The 19,000-nt window shown below is 36.8% G+C and overlaps 1 protein-coding gene and 1 pseudogene across 1 annotated transcript in view; both read right to left on the bottom strand.

The window, feature by feature from the left end:
• Positions 1-19,000, bottom strand: part of LOC131834657 (uncharacterized) — a 236,725-nt gene that overhangs the window by 27,808 nt on the left and 189,917 nt on the right. The gene's annotated exons all lie outside the window — the stretch shown is intronic.
• LOC131834166 (large ribosomal subunit protein eL19-like) lies at positions 10,714-17,490 on the bottom strand (annotated as a pseudogene).

Here is a 19,000-nt window from a genome sequence, read left to right as displayed (position 1 = left end):
CCTCGCTCATGCTCTCTCTCACTGTCTCTCTCTCTCTCAAATCAATAAATAAAACCTTAAAAAAAAAAAAAACTAATGATGTACTATATGTTGGCTAATTGAACATAATAATAAAATAAGATTAACAAAAATAAATAATAAATAAAATAAAGTGCCTATCTGAGAAAACTTAAGGCTGCCAAGCGAATTAACTTTATTGTAGTCCATAGCTAAAGACAGGGCCCCTATCTCCAGGCCTCTCTGGAGGGTAGGAGCCTATGTTCCATAAAAACCAGTTATCAAAGCCAGATAGATTTCACGTAGACCAACCAATGCTTCCCACTTTATATAATTTTTACTTCCTTGACTTTATTAAAACCCCACTCACCCCCTCTACTCATTCATTTGATCTTTAAAATGCTCAGTCACCTTTATACAAATCCAAGTTGAGTTCTGTTCACACTGAACTCTTCAACTGGACCTTACTTGTTTGTCTTTGACATCTGCATACATTTCAGAAATCCCAATATCCAGACTACCCCCCATATCAATTAACTGAGAGAGAATACCTGGCATTGGGCTTCACAACGTTTTAAAAAAAAACATCCTATGTGATTAGAATCACAAGCTAGGGTTGAGAATGGCTGCTCTAGTGTGACAAACAGGAAGAATAAACTTCCTGTGTCATCTCTGAAGGAAACTAAATTCCCAGTCTGTCAACCGGTCCCTGCCTTTAGCCTGTGGATAAGAAGAGGGCCGAAAGAGCCGGGAGGTCCAACATCATGTTGAAAGTACCAGGGTCAAGAAGAGGACACTGGGCTCATGACAAAGGATCTAACCCAGAACAAGCAGGGTAGGAGCAAGCCTGGCCCCTCGGTGCTCTCTGGAAACCAGCAACTAAGGCAACAGCTGTGGATCAGAACTAGGAGAGATGTTCAAGTAGGATCGTGGACATGCAGCAGAGATTAAAACAGGGTAATTGGTGGAGACGTTACATTAAAAATGAGAATTCTTGTGTCCTGTGCATTTTCTGTGCCTTACTGAGTGTCACTAAAAAAAAAAGTCTACAACCAGAAGATCTCTTTCTTCCTATTGTTTTTGTTTAAGCTTAGACCTTCTTGTGGAGGAGTGGAAGGCTGGAGTCACAGACAGATCTAGAGGACAGAGCATATTAATGAAAGAAAAAGTTTCATTGCTGATGAAATATAAGACTTTTGTTTCCTCCAGATTCATATCTGGTTAGTTTAAGGACTATTTAAGGAAACTTTTGAATCAGAAAAATGTAAAATAATTTAAATGATTATAAAATTTGAAAAACTTAAAAATATATCACTCATTCCTCTTCTACCTTTACCATTCCTATTTTTAAAGAATTTATTTTAGAACATGGATATAAGATTTACTTTAATATTTAAATATTTATAATTAATTTTGTTTGGGGTATTTTCCAACCTATTATATATGGCTCATTCAGAATACAAAGCCTCTTTCAAAAAAATACATGAATAAACAGTCCTTTTAAACAAAATAAGTATGCATAACAGGTTATTAAAATTAAGTGTTAACTTATAGTTTTCCAAAATAGAACATAACATTTCTCATCAAAACTGCTATAAATTTACAAACACGTATGGGTACTATCTTTGGCATGATCTGCTTTCACCTTTTACTACTTTCCTGCATCTATTTAAATGGTAGTTTCTTGAGAATCTCTAGTTGAATACATATTTTTTTTTTCTGTGTCAGGAGAGAAAAATCAAACATATCTTTATTTAATACAAAAACAAAGCACGTGACAAAATTCCTTTAAACTATACCACAATGAAAAGAAACGATTTACAAGTCCACGCAACAATGTGGATGAATTTCACAAACATAATAAATGAGAGAAGTCAAACATAAAAGCAGGTATATTGTATGAGTCCATTTATCAGAAAAACAGGCGCAATTTATTTATGCTATTAAACATCAAGATAGTGTTTAGACTCGAGAGTGAGGGTAAGTGGGGAATTCAGGGGTTCCTTGATCTGGGTCCTGATTAACTGGGTATGGTTATTTGTGAAAATTCACTGTAAAGCATACTTTAGCTGGTATCTTTTTGTGTGTAAATTATGCTTTGAGAACACGTTATTTTTAAAGATCCTACTAGAAGTCCTCCACAGGTCTATTTTTCACCATAGTGAGTTAAATCAGAAGCAGTATGGAAGACTGTTTAAGAATTTTGGATTTGGAGTTCAGTGGCCTGTTTTGGAGCCCTACCTCTATTGGTTACCTGCTGTGTGGCCTTGGGAAATGACCCAATCTCTCCAGATCCCAGGTGCCTCACTGGTAAATTGGGAATTATAAAAGCCCAGCATCAGAGAATTATTGGGAAGCATAAATCTAATGATGATTGAAAAGCAGTGTAGTTTGGAGCATGTGGCTTGATAAATGTGAGTTACATCAGAATTGTACATTTCCTGCACTTACAGGGAAACAAAACAGTTCCTAACATCTTCAGCAGTTGTAATATTGCACATCTTTTCTTGGTTTCTATCCTGATCCTTCTCTTCCCTACACTAAAATAAATTCAGTAAGGGCAGGGAGGATGCCTCATCATGGAAGTGGAGAGTTCAAATGATTAAAGGTATCAGGCAAGTAACACGAATGTGTGAATCAGTAGTTGACACAGTGAGGGAGTCCTGAGCCTGGAGGATTCCCTACCCCAGAGGTATCCAAATCAAGTGGAAATATATGTAAACACTCTTACAACCAAACAGAACACTTCTGCAAAGAAGAATTTAGCTCCTGGGTTTCTGACTCCTACCTTAGCACATTCTATCATGGTATTGCAGTCAAATAGCCCCCAGTTGTGTTCAAGCTTCGCCTTTTCTGGTTGTTTCACCTTGGGCAAGTTATCCTAACCTTTTAAGCCCCATTTTATTCATTTATAAAGTGGAAATTATAATATCTTGCATGCTACATTATGAAGATTAAATGGAATTGCTCTGCCCATTCCTGGGATAAAGTTATAGTAGCTAGGATATAATAGTATTCTTTTATATCTCCTAGCCCTTGATTAATGAGCAGCACTAAGAGAGTCAGAGCGCTAAAATAATACAAAAAGCAAAACAAACACACACGCACACACAAATAACCTTGTGATTTGGCTGGTTGATCAATCAAATGATAATAGAGATCTACTCTGTATATTAGAAAAATGATATACAGTTTTTTCAAGTAAAATCCTAATGAAATTTGACTGCTGACTATATGTTGTATATATGACTTATTTCTGGATACATGATTTTGATTTATTTTGCAAGGTCTGTGATTAAGTTTTGCTAATTTGTCCATATTTGTTACCCATTCCAGAATCTGGCTCAGAATGCAAACCCTTGAAATCCCTGGCCTGGGCTACAGTCACAAAACAGTAGTCCATAACCTTGCCTTTCTCAGTATCCATTAATTCAATTTGAACAATACTAAGCATCAAGAATATGTATGTACACTGATAGTCATGAAAGATGATATAAATGTTATTAATACTCAGCTCCTACTGCAAAGAGCCTTGGAGTGTATCTAGAACTAAATATCTAGTTGTATCTAGAACTAAATATCACAAAGCAGACTTGATTTGACCAAGAGCAATCTTTTTAGAGAAAATGCCTTTGAATGTAAAGAGGCAGTAAAGATCTAGGTATGTGGATAGATAGAGAAATACAGTTGACCCTTAAACAACATGGGTTTGAATTACACAGTTTCTCTTATTCGTGGATTTCTTTCAAAACAGTATTGTAAGTGTACTTTAACTTCCTTATGATTTTCTTAATAATATTTTATTTTTGCTACCATATTATGAGAATACAGTATGTAATATATATAGCATGCATTTTATCAGTAAGGCTTCTATCAAGAGTAGGCTATTACTAGTTAAGTTTTGGGGGAGTCAAAAGTTATATGTGGATTTTTGACCACACAGGGGATGGTGTCCCTAACTCCCATGTAGTTCAAGGGTCAACTGTACATGGGAGAGAACTTTGAGGGAAAAATCTATATTTAGGGGGTAGAAAAAGAAAGATGACCCAGAAAGTAGACATAAAAAGAGTGAATTCAGAGATAGGAGGAGAAATCACAAAAAGTAATTCATTCTTTGAAAATCAATGGAAAAGAAAAATTTTAAGAGGAAAACTGGACGGTGTCATCAAATGTTACAGTGAATGGTGAGAATAGAGCACACATCACCAGATTTGGTATGACTTGTTCTTTGGGATCGCTAGCAACCTTTCTGAGAGCAGGCTCTGTGGAATGCTAAAGAAGAGGGGAAGGAGGTAGGAAGAAGTGGGAACTGAGGTTAGTTAGAAGGTGGAACTTTTTCTTTTAAGAAGTTAGGCTATCACAGAAAGGAGACAAGGGTATAGAATTGACAAAGGAGGGGAACTGCAGAGAGAGAGGCCAGAGAGACCATGACCATGAGAGTTTCACATGCATTCTAAGCCCTGGGAAGTGAAATGAGATGCATGGAAGGGAAATCTGATACACGGTCAGACTGTGGTGGGGAAAATCCCATTGGCCGTCCCAGAAAAGAACATATTGGAATTTTGTTTGGTTTGGGGTTTTGGTTTGGTTTATTTATTAATCGTTCAAAATATCCCTCCAAAGGTCATGAAGAAGAACCAGTGTGGTAAGAAAGCAATTGGGTAGAATAAAACAAAAGAGACAAGATCATCAAAGAATCTGATAACAAATCATAGGAAAAGGCTTCTCCTGAGCTATGAGTCAAGAGAGAGGAGAAAATATCAAGAGATTTTGTTTTTGTTTAGTTATGTTATCTTTGTGTAGAAGAAAGAAAGCAAGGGATTGGTGATCTTTACCTACCCATGAGCAAAAGGGACCTTTTCAGAAACATTGAAGCCGAAATGAATCCTTAAGGGGAGTGAGAAGGGCTGAGAGTAGTCACTGTAAGACAAGGATGCTATAGTGAAGTAGAGAGTTGAACTGGCTGGCAGTGAGAAGGGTCATGCATATCTCAGGGCAGGCACTGACTGGCAAGGGGAGAGCCGGGGAGAACAATTCTGGCTGGGCTTTTTTTTTTTTTTGGAACACTCATGAGCACAGCATCAGGGAGATAAGCAGTGAGGGTGAGGTGCACGCAAGGGAGGGGTTTATATGTGGGGGTCAGACAAGTAGCTAAGTCCAATCAGGAGCGAAAATGGCACGTGGAAATAGGAGGTGTCTCCACAAAGAATTATGAAAAGGTGTGATTAGTGGAAAGAAGGGAGTGTGTGGTACAGAAGAGGATTTCTCAATTCCAGCATTTGACCTGAAGTAGTTTTAAGAATAAGAAGGTACCCATCACTTAGCAAGTAGAAGTGAGCCTTTTTTTTTCTCCCCCCAGAAAAGTGAGTCTAGAGGAGAAGAGCTTAGGACAAACACTATGCTGTGAAGAAAAATAAAGTAGCAGCAAAAGAAGGATCAGGATATCCTGAGGGTAGAGTGGGAGGGGGGCTATTTTATATCTGTTGGTCATGGAAGGCACTGATGATGAAGTGACGTTTGAAAAGATAGTAGGATGAAGGCAGAAGCAAAGAGTTGTCTGGAGGAAGAGTGCACTAGGGAAAGGAAATCACCAAGTACAGAGACCCTTGGCTTAGACTGTGCTCAGAGTGTTCAAGATACGGCCAAGAGCCCAGAGTGGCTGGAACAGAATGGAGGAGGGGAAAACTGGAAGGAAATGAGACCAGAGAAGTAGTAAGGATCGAGAGCATCTAAACTCAGAACTTGGGCTTTTCACCTTACAGAAAGCCATTGGACAGATTTGTAATACAGGAGGGCTGTTTATAACTTATATTTTTAAAAGGTCTCTCTGATCAAGTTTCTTATCACTATGGTATTTCAAATAGAGGCTTGGATAAAAGTCACTGGACATGGCATACAGCTATGGTTTTGTTGTGTTTTTTTTTTTTTTTTTCATAGACCTTAAAAAATAAATACAGATTCTTAGTTCCCAAACCCTAGAGATTCTGGCTCAGCAGGTCTATAGTGGGTCCCAGGAATCTATATTTTTTTAGGACCCTTAGGTGATTCTGATACAATTGGTCTGTGGCCTGTAATTTGGGAACTCCTAATATGATAAGACACTGTACTCCACCATCTATATCACCGCTATAACTCCTCTGGACTTTGACAACTAACTTGTCTTAATAGTGTGAAAATACTAAGCAGTTGCTGTTTTTGGCAAGAATCAAAAGCATTCTGTGTGTATTTTATTATTGTCTGGATACTGTGCTATATACATCTTTTCATCAGTAATATTTTTAATAAATACTTTAAATATACATCTCATTGCTTTGTGAAGACCCAATGGACTGTGTAGTGTGTGCATGTGTGTGTGTGTGTGTGTGTGCATGTTGGGTGAAGAGAGGAAGGGCAAAAGCAGGAGACCACTTACAAGGTTATTATAATAATCCAGATGATAGGTAGTAATGTGAAAGTAGTAGTGAAAGTGGTAGGAGTGGTCAGATTGTCAATGTATTTTAAAGGTTTAGCCAAAAAGACTTACTGATCAATCATATGTGGCTTGTGATAAAAAACAGAAGGCAAGGAATGCTCTAAGGGTTTTGGTCTGAACAACTGAAAGAACGGAATCGTTTTTTGCAAAAGTGAGAAGTACTAGAGGAGAAGCAGGTTTCAGCAAGGGAAGGTTGGAATTAAGGATTTGGCTTTGACAACATACGGTTTTAGATTGCTATCAGATATCCAAGTGTAATTACTAATTGTGTATCATTGAAGAGACTGGAGATGTAAAATTAGAAGTCACTGTTAAACAGATGTTATCCTCAGCCAGAGTGCCAGATGTGGTTGACTAGGTAAGAAAAAGAAATATATGAATAGAGCCATGGAGCGCCACAGTTTTGAGAGGTTGGGGCGGGGTGTGAGAAGGAACCAGCACTGGAGTCTACGAATACAGGTAAGAGAAAAACTCAGAAAGCAGTGTGTTGGAAAGCAAGTGAAGAAAACGTTTCAAGGAGGAAGAAGTGATCAACTCTGTCAAATGTTCCTCATAGTTCAAAAGGATATGGATGACTGAGAATCAAGCATTGCATTTGGCAATACGGAGGTCAGCAATGGCCTCAGTGAGAGCTAGTTCTGTGAAGTTGAGAATTACTGTTGTTTTTCTTTAAGATGGGATATGTTGCCAAAAATATTTCCCAGATTATGGGCATAAATAAAAAATGAAAAAAATTGATTATTCAAAAAAAGTATGTCCCTGAAGAAAGCAGAGATAGGGCCTTTTGCACAAGTTAGGGGCACTGGCCTTACTTAGAAACAAGGACAGCTCTTTACTGGGAAGTAAGCAACGTTGACAGGTCAACAGTGTGGAATCTCTGAAAGTTTTCTTCTGGTGGCTTCTATTTTTCTCTGCAAAATAGTAAATAAACTTGATGACTAAGAAGACAGAGAGGAGAAGAGTAGCTGGTTCAGGAGAGAGAAAATATTATCAGTATTACTGGTATAGAAGCTCTTAGCAAATGTTCAGACTTTAAGAATAAGGTGTATCTAATTTTTCTGGCATTTTACAAAAAGGAGTTTCTGGTTCTGTTAGGATCTATTTATATATTATGTTTCGCCTGTAACATTTGTGTTTATAAAATGTGTATATTGGAGGGTTGAAGCGAGTGACAAGAGGAGATGAAAATACAAAAGAAAGACTGAAAAACTGATCCATTGAGGCCCTGAAGGGAATGAGAGGATCTGGGATTTAGAACACAAGTGCACAGATTAGTCTCGGAACAAGTGTAAATGTGCATATAGGGAGGGCTTTTAAACCTGATAGAATCACTTTTCTCCATACCTACAGCTGAGAATAATGAAGTCCATGGGGGAGGGTAGTCAAGCTAAAGAAAACAATGTGAATGAGCAGCTGTGGGAATAGAAGAGTGTGCTGCAAAAGAGAGTGCCAAGGATTGACAAGTGTCCCTCACTATCTAACCGAGCTTGGGTAGTAGATATCTTGGGATTCAACAGCTCACAGGGTTGTATGATTTTCTCCAACATTTCCCTGAGGTTAAAGGATAAATATCTGCTTATATGGAAGTCAGCCCCTTCCCCAAAAAGAAGCACTGGGAGAAGCAAATGTGGCTGTCTAATATCAGTGTAATTCTTGTGGAATATTAAATACATGTTCATTGATTTACTCATTCCACAAAAGGTTACTGAGATCTTCTATATGCTAGGAGCAAAACTAGAGCCTGCAGTCGAATAGAAAACAAGACATTAATAAAATTAGCTCACAAATAAATGGAAAATGGCAAAAGTGAAGCTTGCCACTGGGAAGGCAAGGAGGAAGGAACTATAGCAGCATATAATAGTGATTTTTTTTTTCTCATGGTAGGAGGGAAGACAAGATTATTCAAAGATCTGAAGACCGAGTAGGAGTCCCTTGGAGGAAAAGGATGCGGGAACTGTACCCTGGGCAAAGAAAACAACAAATGCACAACCTTGGAGGATCGGGGAAGCATAGTCCTGAGCACTGGCAAGAGAAAGGTCAAAGTGAGACAATAAATATAAATAGAGTGGGCCTTGAAGTCTGTGTTCAGTATTTTCCCTGTACCCTTACAGTGAAGGAAACCACTGAATTTGCCAGCAGGAGAGTCTGATGGTGGGATGTGCATTTCCCAAAGACCATCTTGGGTGTGAAGGTGGATGTCTGGAGGTTCTGCAGGAGCCCCTATGAGATGGTAGGGCTGAGACTGGTGAGAGAGGGGGCAGTGGCAATGGGGCAGAAGAGTGAATGGATTCAAGAGATCATTGGAGGTCAACACCGTTAGTGCCTTAGGGTAGACTAGATAAAAAAGGTAGAGGAGAGAGAGGGCAGAACACCCGATTTCTGGCTTGTTCAACAGGCTGAGTGGTGCAGCTTTGGGAAATGGGTAGGAAAATAAGTTCCGTTTTTGACATATTCAAATTGACACAATCACAGTAAAAATCCTTACATAATTTGCTTGGTATTAAAATAATAAAAATCAATACAGTTGTTGATGATGCTAAATATAATCTACATTCTAGGATTTGCTTCTGATATTACATATGTGTCCAGATTTTGCCTTTTCTATCATCATTTATGATATATATTAAATGACAGTTCTCTCATCTGCACAGACATGTCAGGGCATGATAAGTTTTCTACTGGGGAACTAAAAGTTAACACCATTTTATGGGTTAGGAAGTTGCAGAGGAAGGAAGAACAGGAGCATTTTACAGAAAAGGGACACTGCAATCCTAAACATCTCAGCAGTTAATAAAGTCAACAGACTCTAGGCCAGTTACTTAGCCGCTCCAAACTTGTTTATTCACTTTTTTTTTTTTAAGATTTTATTTATTTATTTGACAGACACAGAAATTACAAGTAGGCAGAGAGGAAGGCAGAGAGAGAGAGGGGGGAAGAAGCAGGCTTCTGGCTGAGCAGAGAGCCCGATGCGGGACTTGATCCCAGGACACTGGGATCATGACCTGAGCCGAAGGCAGCGGCTTAACCGACTGAGCCACCCAGGCGCCCCTTGTTTATTCACTTTTGAATGCAACACACAAAAGCAAGAATAAATGGATTGAATTCAAAATGTCTTCTAGTTATAAAACTAGAATAAAAAAGAATTACTTGTTAACATAAAGTATACAATAAATCACCCAGGCTTATATTCTGTATTCTTAGATTTCTGAGTTAATATACGAAGTGAGAGCTCTTCCACACTCCCCCACTGAAAAAAGTAAAAAGCAGAAAGACACACGCTCCCAAGTGAATAACTGAAAAGCTTAAAATAAAGGTGAGAAAGTCAAGATACCTAAGAAAGAAGAGGAAAAAATAGTAATTTGTAATTATCAAAAAAAAACATGATTGAAGAACTGAGTTACATACTTTTTAAAAATGCCAAGACTAAGACCACCAAATAAATAGGGACTAAAAGGATATTGAAAAGAAGAAAAAAAACAGTAGAAGAAAGATAAGTATGAGGTATTGATATTGATAACAACAGAAATTTAATAGCTCCTGATATGCTGTATTAAGGCAAAACAGATTTTTCTGAGTGTTATTATAATCTGAACAGTTTATAACATTTATTATTTTTTCCTGAGTGTTTAAATAATGTATATAATTTTTAAAATGTTAAAATTAAATAAAATGTAAAGAAATAACAGTCCTAATTCCACTTGCTCCAGATACTAATTTTTTTTTTTATATTTCCTTTTACTTTTTAAAAACCCTTTTGAGGATCAATAACTTTTATAAATATAAGATTAGAATAATACATAGCACATAAAATTCTGTGCACTGCTCTAAATATTTTTTAAACCTTTATAGTAAACATTTCTATTTCCTAGACATTTTTCAGAATATTATTTTTATGCATAATTAGCAAGTAATAATGAATGCATTTCATAATTTATTAAACTAATATCCTATGTTTGGGAACTTTATAGTTTCTTATTTCTCATTATTTTCTTTAAGATTTTATGTATTTTTGTGAGAAAGAGCAAGCACAAGCAGGAGGCAGAGGCAGAGAGAAAAGGAGAATCAGATTCCCTGCTGAGCAGGGAGCCTGATGTGGGGCTTGATTCCAGGACCCCAAGATGATATCCTGAGCCCACGGCAGACGCTTAACCAACTGAGCCACCCAGGTGCTCCTCTTATTTCTCATTATGATTAATGACATAATGAAAGTCTTTAAATGAATATTTGTTTGCCTCCCAGATTATGTAAATCATATACAAATATGTTGCATCAAAAAACATGAGCTGCTTTAACATTTTTGTATATACTTTATTTTCTTTTTATTCTAATGCAATTGAGGAATAATTAACAAATAGAATTTCATATATTTCTAGCATACAATGTGATGATCTGATGTACATATACATTGAGAAATGACTATCAAGATCAAGATGATTAACACATCCATCACCTCACATTATTAGATGACTGTGTATGTGTGTGTTTTGTAAGAACACTTAAAATTTACTCTAAGCAACTTCCAATATACAATACCATATTATTAACTATTGTCACATGCTTACATTAGATTCTCAGATTTTATTTTCTAGTTGAAAGTTAGAAATAGCCTTTGACTTGTATCTCCTCATTTTCCCCTCACCCTGCCCCTGGCAACCAACATTCTATTTTCTATTCCTATGAAATCAGTTTGGGGTTTTGTTTTTTGTTTTTTGTTTGTTTTTTGTTGTAGTTGTTTTTTTTTTAAGATGCCACATGTAGTTGATACCATACAGTATTTGTCTTTGTCTGGTTTATTTCACTTAGCATAATGCCATCCAGATTCACTCGTGTTCTCACAAACGGCAGAATTTCTTCTATTTTATAGCTGAACAATATTCCTTTGTGTGTGTGTGTGTGTGTGTGTATGTACACACACCTGCACACACTTTCTTTATCCATTCATCTGTCAAAGGACATTTAGGTCATTTCCATATATTGGCTCTTGTGAATAATGCTGCAATGAATCACGGCAGTGCAGATATATTTTTGAGATAACGATTTTATTTTCTTTGGAAATACACCCAAGAATGGGAGTGCTGGATCATATGGTAGCTCTTTTTTTAGTTTTTCAAGGAAACTCCATAGTGGTTTCCATTGTGGCTGCACCACTTTACATTCCCACAACAATGCACAATGGTTCCCTTTCCTTTACATCCTCACCAACTTTGGTTATTTCTTGTCTTTTGATAATAGCTATCCTAACGGGTGTGAGCTGATATCTCAGTGTGATTTTTATTTGAAATTCCCTGATGATTAGTGATGGTAAGCATGTTTTACATGTACCCATTGGCTACTTTTATGTTTTCTATGGGAAAATGTCCATTCAGGTCCTTTGCTTATTTTGTAATTGTATTATTTGCTTTTTTGCTATTGAGATTTACGAGTTGTTAATACATTTCAGACATGAACCTTTTATCAGATATATGGTTTGTAAGTGTTTTCTCCCATTCTGTAGGTTGTCTTTTCAATTACTTGTTTTCTTTGCTGTGCAGAAGCTCTTTACTTTGATGTAGACCCACTCATTTTAGCCTTTGTTGCTTATGCTTTTGGTGCCTGATTCAAAAAAATCATTGCAAAGACCAATGTCAAGGAGCTTACCACCTATGCTTTCTTCTAGGAGTTTTATGGTTTCAGGTCTTATGCTTAACCCATTTTGAGTTAATTTTTGTGAGTGGTATAAGATAGAGGTCCAGTTTCAATCTTTTGCATGTGGATATCTAGTTTTATTGAAAAGACCATCTTTTCCCCACTGTGTATTCTTGGTGCCCTTGTCAAAGATTAATTGACTATGTATGCATGGGTTTATTCTGGGCTTTCTATTCTGTTCCACTGGTTTATGTGTGCCTGTTTTTATGCTAGCACTATACTTTTTTTTTCTTACTACTTTAGCTTTGTAATATAGTTTGAAATCAGGAAGTGTGATGCCCTAGTTTTGTTCTTTCTCAAGATTTCTTTGGCTATTCAGGATCTTTTGTGGTAGCATACGAATTTTAGGATAGATTTTTCTATTTCTGGGGAAAATGCCATCGAAATTTTGGTGGGGATTGCATTATATATCACCTTGGGTATGGATACTTCAACAATATTGTTTCTTCCAATCTAAGAACATGACTTATCTTTCTATTTTCTTATGTCTTCTTCAATTTCTTTCATCAATGTCTGATAGTTTTCAGGTCTTTAACACTCTTGATTAAATATATTCCTAAGTATTTTATTGTTTTTGATGCTACTGTAGATAGAATTGCTTTCTTAATTTCTCTTTCAGATAGTTTCTTGTTAGTGTATAAAAACACAACTGATTTGTGTATGTTGATCTGGTATCCTGCAACTTTACTGAATTTATTTATAGTTGTAACAGTGAAGACTTTAGTGTTTTCCATATACAAGATCATGTCATTTACAAATAGATGGTTACTTCTTCCTTTCCAATTTGGATGCCTTTCATTGTTTTTTTCCTTGCCTAAGTGCTCTGGCTAGACCTTCCAGTACTATGCTGAATAGAGGTGGAGAGAATTTGTTAAGACTTTTTCCATGGCTTAACATATCTTATATAGAGAATGATCCATGTACACTTGAGAAGAATATGTATTTTGGGGCCTGTTGGATGGAATATTCTGATGTCTATTAGGTGCATTTGGTCTAAACTGTAGTTCAACTCCATTGTTTTCTTGTTGATTTTTTATCTGGATAGTCTATCCATTGTTTAAAGTGAGGTACTGATGTCCCCTATTATGATTGCATTGTTGTCTATTTCTACCTTCAGATTTCTTAATAATTGCTGAATATGCTTAGGTCCTCCAATATGGGGTACATACTTATTTAAATTGTTGTATCTTCTTGATGGATTGACTCCTTTACAGTTGTATAATGACCTTCTTTGTCTCTTGTTAGAGCTTTTGACTTAGAGTCCATTTGTCTGATATAAGCATAACTACTCCTTCTCTCTTTTGGTTTCCATTTGCATGAGAAACCTTTTTTTTAATCCTTTCACTTTCAGCCTGTATCTCTAAAGGTTAAGTGAGTCTCTTGTAGTCAGATATAGTTGAGTTTTTAAATCCATTCAGCCATTTATGTCTTTTAGTTGCAGAATTTAAGCCATTCAAATTTAGAGTAATTTTGTTTATTTATTTATTTATTTATGTATTAAAAAAATTTTTTTTCAGTGTTCCAAAATTCATTGTTTATGCACCACACCCAAAGCTCCATGCAATATGTGCCCTCCAAAATACCCACCACCAGGCTCACAGCCCCCCCACCTCCTGCTCCAAAACCCTCAGTTTGTCTCTCAGAGTCCACAGTCTCTCATGGTTTGTCTCTCCCTCCAATTTTCCCCAACTCACTTCTCCTCTCCATCTCCCAGTGTCCTCTGTGTTATTCCTTATGCTCCACAAGTAAGTGAAACTGTATAATTGACTTTCTCTGCTTGACTTACTTCACTCAGCATAATTTCTTCCAGTCCCATCCATCTTGATAAAAAAGTTGGGTATTCATCCTTTCTGATGGAGGCAAAATACTCCATTGTATATATGAACCATATCTTCCTTTATCCATTCATCCTTTGAAGGACATCTTGCTTCTTTCCACAGTTTGGCGACCGTGGCCATTGCTGCTATGAACACTGGGGTACAGGTGGTCCTTCTGTTCACTACATCTGTATCTTTGGGGTAAATATCAGTAGTGAAATTTCAGGGTCATAGTGTTCTATTTTTACTTTATTAAGGAATCTCTACACTGTTTTCCAAAGTGGCTGCACCAACTTGCATTCCCATCAACAGTGTAAGAGTGTTCCCCTTTCTCCACATCGTCTCTAACACTTGTTTACTGTCTTGTTGATTTTGGCCATTCCAGCTGGTGGAAGGTGATATCTCAATGTGGTTTTGATTTGAATCTCCCTGATGGCTTATGATGATGAATATTTTTTCATGTGTCTGTAAGCCACTTGCATGTCTTCTTTGGAGAAGTGTCTGTTTATGTCTTCTGCCCATTTTTTTATGTTATTATCTGTTTTTTGGGTATTGAGTTTCAGGAGTTCTTTATAGATCTTGGATATCAGCCCTTCGTCTGGAGTGTCATTTGCAAGTATCTTCTCCCATTCTGTGGGTTGCCTCTTGTTTTGTGGACAGTTTCCTTTGCTGTGCAGAAGCTTTTGATCTTGATGAAGTCCCAAAAGTTCATTTTCACTTTTGTTTCCTCTGCCTTTGGGACATGTCTTGAAAGAAGTTGCTGTGGCCAATGTCGAAGAGGTTACTGCCTATGTTCTCCTCTAGGATTTTGATAGATTCATTGATAGAGTAATTATTGATGGATAAAGAGTTACTATTGATATTTAGTTCATTGTTTTCTGATTGTTTTATAGTTCCTTTGTTTCTTTCTCTCTCTCTTACTGTCTTTCTATATGAACTGATTTTTTGTTTAGTGTTAGCCTTGATTTTGTCTTTATATTTTGTATTGATTATAGATTTTGCTTTGTGATACCATGAGACTTTCATAATACATCTTATAGTTTAAACAGTCTATATTAAGCTGATAATTTATTTCAATTGTATAACAAAGTTTTTACCCATTTACTTACCAGAGATAAAGGTAGAGAAAGATGATGATGTGTTGATGGGGGGACAGGCCCCCCGACCCTACATTTTGTGGGTTATTCTAGCATTTTGTATTTTTCTTAGTCACCCAGAAACACTCACACAAATGAAAATCCCAATATATAAACCTAGAAAATAATTTTAAAAACAACTACTTTTATTTGCTTTACCTTAAAAGCCTAGGGATTTATATAATATGTCATGCAGAGACCTTTCCAAAAACAACAACAACAAACAAACAAACAAAACAACAACAAAAAAACACTTTAGATACTTGTCTATATCTTTAAAACTTCTCACTTTAAGCAGCTACAAAATTTCTCTCAGTCCCTTTACTGTCTATGTGCTCCATTTTCAGCTCCGCCCCCCTCCTTGGGACCCCACTTCCTACACTCAGCTGTAGCTGTGGAATCTGGTCTACTTTACTGAGGATCGTCCCTTATAGGGAACAGCCTTCCAGAATTCTGAGGAAAAACCTTTCCACTTTGTAAAACACATAACTATTAGTTCAGAATCTAATTTAACTGCTACACCAGAAGCTCCATGTGAACTAGCATTTTGTTTACCCATTATTTTATATCCATCATCTAACATAGTATGGAGCACATAATTAAGCCCAATTAATATCTGTTGAATGAATGAATGCTTGGAGTTTTCTAGTGTACAGTGGAAGGGTAAGGATTATGGCCAGAATAGAAAAGGAAAAAGATAGGGCCAAAGAAAAGGGGAAGGCAAGGGGCCAAGGGTATAGTACTGGAAAACTTAACCAGCATCCTTTAGTTAAGGTGAAGAACCTCCATTTTATGACCTATCCTTTTCTCATCTTTCTGGAGAGCCATTCATCTGCTGAGCTGTGAACATGGCAAGACCAAGAAACCTTCCAGGTTCTCAAATACAAGTAGCTGCTCCCTGCCGGGTGCCCTCCTATCTCTCACTAACTGCTATTGCTGTTGTCTGTCAACATATTCCTATGGAAAAAGATATCTGCAAATGTTAGAGAACATCCTGATAGAGACTGTCCATCTGAAATAACAAGAATTAAAAGGACTTCATATTTCTTTCCTTTTTTTTCCAGATAAAGTCTGTTTTATTAAGTAACTCGTCAATGTAATTACTGGGGCCACTATAAACAGAAAAAAGAAAGGGAGTTTTATTTCTTGGCCTCTTCCTCCTTGGACAGAATCTTGAAAATTTCCTCCTTCTTGCCCTTAAGATGCTCTTCATAGTGTTTGCATGTTTTCTCAGTCTTAGATTTGCATGCCTCAGCTTAGTGAACCAGAAGCTTCTTCTGAACCTTGTCTAATTTCAGTTTGTGGATGTGTTCCAGGAGACTCTGCTTGCTTTTGAATATGTTACCCTTTACTTTCAAGAACAGGCTGTGATACACAGCAGTCAATCTTCTTAGATTCTTGGTATCTTCTGAGCAGTTGGTGCAGAATTCTCATCCTCTTCAACCAGGTTACCTTCTCAGGAATTCAAGACTTGGCAGTACATTTTCTCTTATCAATGTCTATATGCCTGCCCTCTGGTGGGTCAAAGTGTTTTTCTGGCAGCAGTTCCAGGAATGGACAGGCTTCCAGATGATCAGCCCCATCTTTGATCATTTTCTGGATCTGCTGAGAGGAGTTGGCATTGGTGATTTCATTCATCTCATTGGGGTCCAACCAGACCTTTGTTTTGCCATAGTGGAGGACACTAGAGGAAAGCCTATTCTGAAAGCCGAGCATGCTCATGGCTGTGGATGCAGTGGCAAAAGGAAAGCAAAAGGCCTTTGTGTTTCAAGAGAGTCCTTTAGACAAAAAGAGGGCAGATGTCCAAGGCATTTGCGTGTCAAGAACAAATACTTATGGTTTTGTCCATTATTGAAGTCTTTTGAATCTATTTGCATGGAGAAAGAATTCTGAGTTTTTCTTGTTAGAAAACATATAGGAATAACTGATGATATTCAGTGTCATCTAACTGTGAGAAAGAAAAAAATTGGGAATATTCTATGTAGGTAATTCTGTTTTCTGGAAGGCAGGGTTTAGTTTTAGTTTTTGTTTTTAGCTATTGCAAGAAAAGAAAATACAATTTGTTGTGCTTTGACATTTGCTTTGACAAATGTAATAATCTGAATTTAGTTTTCAGTCAATTCCACTAATTTGTATCTTAAAAGTCCTAAGATTGGCTTAGAAAAAGTCATCACCCCCGGTATATCCTCAAATAATAAACACAAACATATGGGAAGGAAAAGATAGCCACCAATAAATTTTTTAAAAAATTATACTCCTTCTTTATCACCAGTAACAATAATAAATAGAACAAAATAACCCAATATAGGACAAAATATTATGGAGTAGTACCCAGTTTGAGTGGAGAGAAGGGGTAGTTCCCTGGCATTCCCAGCTGTCTACATTTCAGAATTGATTAGTAATAATAGAGGTATTCTCATGAATCTAACACATATTTTTAAATCGTTTTTTCTATGTGAGAAACATAGCTTTCTCCCTCTTTAAAACCAGAGCACATAGTCTTAACGCTCAAACGGTGCCAATTATTATGCTCAAAGTAAGCCTCATTTAATTTAAAAAACATTTCTACCTGAATAGGATTAATATGAGGTATGTAAGAGGAAGAAAAAGGGGGAAAACTATGGAATATATGAGAAAATCTTCTACAGCATGTCAGTTTAACACATACAGAAATAATGGGTTATGTTTGAATCTCTGCAGGAACTTGGTGGTTAAACATCTATAGAATGTACCAAGCAGATTAGTCCATGTGTTCACTGACACCAATTCTTCCCAGATATCTTAACATCTCATGCAAGCTCTCAGAAATTCAAGTATATTCTCTAAATTTTAACTAGCCCCAGATATGAATGGAAGGAAGCACCTGCTTGATTGTGTGAGAAAATATTAATTTAGGGTATTTTGCATTGTGTCATTGCCTACTCCTCCTCATACATGAATTCTGCATAAGGATCAGCCTGTTGTAACATGAGACACTTGGCTCTAATGCATAATAGTGAAAAGACTAACTGTTTCCCAAGTGAGGTTCACATAGCATGACTGTTATTACAAGACCTAAGCAAATCATTTTGGTAAGTAATATGCCTTGGAATAAATAACGATTGAAAAAAGATATCTAGGTTTATTAACTGAGCTAATGGAGTAATATATCATAGTGACTTGGGAATCTAAATTTGTTTGTTTGTTTGTTTTAAAAAATTGTAGTGGGCTGAATGGTGGCCACTAAATAGATATGTCTATGTCCCAAACCCTAGAAGCTGTGATATTACCTTATTTGGAGTTTGCAATTTATTTGCTAATGTAATTAAGGATCTTGAGAAGATAATTTTGGATTATGTAGGTGGGTCCTGAATTCAATGACAAGTGTCTTTATAAGAGAGATAAAGGAAAGAAATCAAACACATGGAAGAAAAGGAAGTATGAAGACAGAAGCAGTGATGCAGCCACAAGTCCAAGAATGCAGATGGCCAGCAAAATCTGGAAGAGGCAAAGAACAGTTCTCTTCTAGACCCCCTGAGAAAGCACAGCCCTGCCAGATTTTGAACTTACAGTCTATAGAACTGTAAGAAAATAAGTTTCTGCTGTTTTAAACCACCAGTTTGTGGTGATTTGTTATGGCTGCCCTAGAAAACCAATACAGCCATCTAGATTACTCTGTATTTTAAACTTGTTTGGAGAGCTATTCCAGCTATAGAGAAAACTCCTGGACATGTCCTCAGGATAGATGGCTTCTTATAATACAGGTTCTACCTAGAACTAACTGTGTGACCTTGAACAAGAATCTTAGTCTCCTGTTGATCAATTTCTTTATGTGCAGTTGGACTAGATGATATTAAAGCTTCCTTCCAAATCTAAAATTTACATTTCTGGTAATAACTGACAGTAGAATACTG

This window comes from Mustela lutreola, chromosome 6 (genome assembly GCF_030435805.1).
Source record: "Mustela lutreola isolate mMusLut2 chromosome 6, mMusLut2.pri, whole genome shotgun sequence".
In the NCBI taxonomy this organism is placed as follows: Eukaryota; Metazoa; Chordata; class Mammalia; order Carnivora; family Mustelidae; genus Mustela; species Mustela lutreola.
This window is presented reverse-complemented; position numbering and strand designations above follow the sequence as displayed.